Genomic DNA, 4,942 nt, shown 5'->3' with positions numbered 1-4,942 from the left:
GCAAAATGAGGACCAACCAAGAAGTAGGTGCAAAGAAATGTGCATAATGTTCAGAAGGCTGATATTTGTGCTCAAAAATCTTTTTTTTGCCGTTTGATTATCTAATTTTCTTACATACTCTGTAGTTGGTTTTATTCCTCTTTATCATCAAAATGCAATAAAGCAAAGACTTGAAAATTTTAATTCTATGTAATGATTGTACTTTCACAGCATTACTTTATGATATTATACTATATTCATACTTTCAACAATAATCTTACCTGTACGTCTCCCTCTTGAATAGAATAGAATATAATAGACTTTATTGTAACAGCAGTTAAATTGTGGGTGGTTCAAACAGCAGCAGTGCACAGGACAAAAGTGAGAAAGAACAAACAGTTTAAGGCATAAGGCTATGTCATTGTTTATTACAGTGAGTCTTAATTGTTGATCATAACCACAACAAAGTGAAAACCATTATATTTTCTTTACAAAAACTTCAATCAAACCATTTAGAAATTTACTTTTCATCAGTGTTGGTTCTTTAAACATCTGATTTAATTATCCTTGTACAGCAGCTGATGCCGCAACAACAGTGTTGTATTTGTGGTGTTAGATGTTTTTGTACAAGCTTTTTTAATTCTGTATTTGGTTCAGATGAACAAATGATTTTTAACATTTTTATTTAATGTTTTTATGTGTCTTTAAAGTCCCACTCTAATGGAAATTGTGTTTTTGGTGTTTTTAAAATGTTAAATGGCATTTTTCTCATAATGTAGGACGTAAATGAAGAAAAATGAAGATTAAAACTGGGATTCTATGTTTTTCTATGTTCAAATCACTGTGAAACAGGAGCAGACGACAAAACGCCTTTAGAAGAAGCCAGCTGCATTGACGTAGGTGCAACGATAGGCAGTCCAACGTCTTGCTCTACTCCATTCCGGTATATCCACTTGCAGACAAATAGATCCATGAGCATTTTTGTTTTCCTCGTCTGAGCTGGAATCTGGTCTGAAAACTGAACGGCTGGATAGCTCCACTATTGCTCACTATTTTTGTTGCACCGTTAAATGTTACGTTGGGATTTTAAGGGGCTGTAAGCTGAAGGGAGAGAGAGTAGACAAAGGGATCATGGGAACAGTCCAGCGCCCAGCAATCCCGTCCAAAACTCGGAGGCAAATTTCGAATGAACTTCTGCTGCCCTGCAGAAACTATGTCCTAGAAAACGACACAGGCTTTTAGATTTTGGCTAAAAACATGGAGGCCACACTGAAAAAAAAAGACCTGTTGGATTGACATAAAAAAATCATGGACATCGGTTGCGCGCAAAAAAATCATGTTGAACCAATATAATTATTGCACATAATAAAATCATGTTCTACCGTAATGAATGCTTCTTTGTTTCTGCACCTAATAATTTTACATAAACAAACAAGATTTTATTATGTCATTTACCATAATTTTTTCAAACATTTAAAACACTATTATTTGTTTGAAATTACCTACATAGTTCATTTAATTTATAAATTATTTTAATAAAATTTAAATTGAAAAATAAAATTGCAATTGCAGATTATTATTTAAAGCAAATACTTTCTTGTGCATTATGAAAATCCAATGAACATATGACACTGAACACAAATTTCAGATTTAACTTTTTTATTATCTAAACTTGAAAAATATGTTTACAGTGTAGCATAAAATGACAAATCACAATAAATTGGGCTTGCTATTTTTATTAAACAGAAGATAACAGAGCCAAAGCAAACAGCTGGAATCCCTTCTTAGGAAAAAGTTAAACTATTTAAAGGTCATTTTATTCAAAGAGTCAGATCTTTAAGCCTGAAACCTTAGACACCACTTTGCCTTACAACTCTAATACAGTTTTTTTTTGGATTACCTCAAAGGTGTGTGACGGAATGTCCAAGGGAGAACCCAAGAGCAGGAAGAACGACCCAAATCCAATAGTTCACTCGAAGGGGCTTTAATGCCAGAGAACCATAACACCAGAGCGTAGAACGAAGACGCTCCGACACAGAAACAAGATCAGACACTGCATAAATAGACAAACCAATCAACATAATACAGAACACCTGTGACCAGCGGGAGAGCTCAAGAAGGGAAGGGCCTCCAGGAGATCATAGCAGGAGCAAAGTCACGGGCCCCATGACAAGGTGTTTCTGAGATGAGGATGGTAATCAGATTTGTGCTGTAAATAATGCCAAAAAAGCCTTGGCATCTGCCACTCAGACACTTGGTGGGTCGACCACCACAGCCTGGGAGATGTGGACCACGAGAATGTCCTCTTCCTCACCACTGCCAGTTTCCATTAGGAGGGAAATTCCCACCGTGGTGTCCTCGATTGCCTCCTGGATTGCTGCATGGTCTTCATTCTAAAGAACACAGAAGATATTTGTGTGCACAGTTCACATTTGAAGTTTAGTTAAAGCGTCTAGATTACACAACTCACCTGTACTTTGAATAAACCCCTGAACTTGCTTATATTGGCGAGAAGTTCAGCAGTCTGAAATACAAAGAGTCAAAAAAATTTAAATTCACATGAAAACTTTGGAAAAATACAATTCTTACCCTTGGCTCATCAATGAATGTTATAGTTACTGTGTTAACAAAATCATTTTATCCTTAGTGTCATGTTAACAGAGGTAGTGGGATAACTGATCAACCATCAATTTCATTATTTATTATGTATGTATCTCTCTGCATAAAAGGTGCGTGTAAAGAGTAGGGCTGGCAATCTTGATTACCTCCCGATTCGATGACAATCCAGGAGACAATAATTCCAATAATATATAGTAAATGCATGGTGACCCACCTGACTCAGTGAAGACTGGAGCATGGACCCCAGCATGATCAGGGAGGAGCAGTTGGAAGTGTTGTGTGATGAGCTCTGTAATCAGGACAGAGGTTTATTAGTTAAATTTCAAATATATATAGAGAGTGACACTTCCACAGCTTTGTTGTATCATTTTAATAACTAAACATGCATTGGTTTGAAATAAATAGCTGCAAAAATATTCTGAAGAAATTAGACCAGAAAGAACATTAGACACCTCCTCCCCCCACAGGATTCAAACCACGCTTATGAGAACCCGCGAATTTTGAAATGGAAACTGCAAAACTAAACTAGCAGATCGGGAGTAGATAATCCCCCCCACCCATAAAGGATTCCCATATTAATTTATCACAAATGGGAGGAATATGTGAAGTAGGATTACAGACATTATTATAAGGCAGTCAACTTTTTACTACACATTATACACTTGTTCAAAAAGGACATGAATATTTTCACTCCATTAAACTCTCAAAGCTAAAATAAAAAATATGTTCAGCATCATAGAATGAAAACAAAGCTCTGATTGAAACCAAAGATCTATGTAAACTGGACACACCAAACGCATTCTGTGCACGAGACGCGCACGGAGAATGATTGACAGCTGACTGAGACAGAAGTGCGGTGCTGTTTGCTGGTCAAATAATGCTGTCCTTAAACTAGCTCATGGTGGAACGGTATGGAAAAACTAAATGACAATAGTAATGATAGCTTCTCCCATTTTCCTTCAATTTCGGTCTCCACAACGCAGAATTTAGCAAAAAGAAATCCACTTAGTGACGATGAAAATTCCCCTGGCAGAGTTTCTGCCTGTGGAAAAATAAAACGCCGTGCCCACAGCCCTCTTTCAAAAGCGAATTCCTACGGCATAACTACTCACCACTCTTCCCCGTACATCATTTGAAATCACCGCGTTTACAGCTGAATCTGCCTGCGACGTGAAAGTACAATTTACCGCGCACACACACCTCCCCCTACCTGCCGTCCGAGGACTGCGGCCGGAAGGGACAAAAGTGGCGCGCAGAGCCTTAACTTTGATAACTACGACAAAAGTGGATTACAAAGCTCTTCCCCGTGGAAAAAAATAACACTAATGATACATTTACGCCTTCCACTTTCTTAAATTAATTTGTTACAGTAAATTAACTTACCTTTTTAAAGTTCCTCCAGCCAGAGCAGGTGCTTGTAGCTTCTCTAAAATGGCTGACTGCAAAGTTTCCCCTCCTGGAATTCTTCTTCACCGATGGGGTTTACTTATCCAAAATTAAGGGGCAAAAGATCAAGCATAAATATTTCATATTTTGTCAACATGATTTAAATATATAAAAGTAACACAGCAAGAAATTATGTGTGATTTTCAAGATTATATTATGTTTCGAAGGTAAACATAATTTGTTCATATTAAACAAACATGTTTACTATTTGTAAATTGAACAACCCCACTTTTCCCGTTTTTTCAGTGCATGTTTGAAATTTTACAAACTTTCAACAAATAAAATCAGATTTTTGTTTCAGATCTTATATCTCCAACCTGGATTTGACCTTTACTGGTTCCCAAATTAGGGCAAAATTTCTTATTTTGACATATTTTAGTTCAACTTTTCAACTTTTCAACTTTCAGTATTAGTGTGGTTTGGTGTTTCATTCTTGAACTGAAATGACTTTGCTTTTTTTTACCACTGTGGATGCTGCGCTAACTGAAGGAAAGATATTTTAGTTTGAAGGAGCTCTATCTGCATCCTGGGCTGTCTCTAACTCCCTCAGGACTCCATATCTCCTCTCTTCTGGGTCCACATTCTTCAAATGACTGAGTGTGGGTCTCTCCGAGAGAATTAGTTCCCCTGCTTTTGAACCAGGCAGGAAAGTTAGCAAAAGGGTTTTAATTGATTTTCAAGTCGTAGCTGTTGGGAATGCCTCTCACCGTTAAAAACATGCTTCAGACACAGAAACCAAAACAGCCCATTACCACATCAAAGGGGGGAGCTGCACTTTATGCATTTTTGTAAACTGAGCAGTAAATTTCACATTTACACAAAATGATGCAGATTTGTAAAGTTGCTTTGCTGCTGACTTAGGGTCACCCAGTTGTCTCTGTATTTTACTGTTGGAACA

At 37.1% G+C, this 4,942-nt stretch overlaps 1 long non-coding RNA gene across 3 annotated transcripts; it reads right to left on the bottom strand.

The window, feature by feature from the left end:
• Positions 1–1,621: 1,621 nt before the first annotated feature.
• Positions 1,622–4,121, bottom strand: LOC144988733 (uncharacterized). Of its 3 annotated transcripts, none has more exons than XR_013652713.1 (4): positions 3,982–4,121; positions 2,813–2,887; positions 2,450–2,503; positions 1,622–2,372 (listed from the first exon to the last, which is right to left on the bottom strand). It is a non-coding gene; the product is annotated as an uncharacterized LOC144988733 (long non-coding RNA). The 3 variants fall into 3 exon arrangements; XR_013652714.1 differs by lacking the exon at positions 3,982–4,121 and adding an exon at positions 3,711–3,826; XR_013652712.1 differs by lacking the exon at positions 3,982–4,121 and having other exon boundaries at positions 2,813–3,513.
• Between the last annotated feature and the right edge of the window lie 821 nt (positions 4,122–4,942).

Source organism: Oryzias latipes, chromosome 21 (genome assembly GCF_053564925.1).
Source record: "Oryzias latipes strain Hd-rR chromosome 21, Olatipes_Hd-rR_3.1".
NCBI lineage: Eukaryota > Metazoa > Chordata > Actinopteri > Beloniformes > Adrianichthyidae > Oryzias > Oryzias latipes.
The sequence above is the reverse complement of the archived record's forward strand: the minus strand, read 5'-3'. Positions and strand labels throughout refer to the sequence as shown.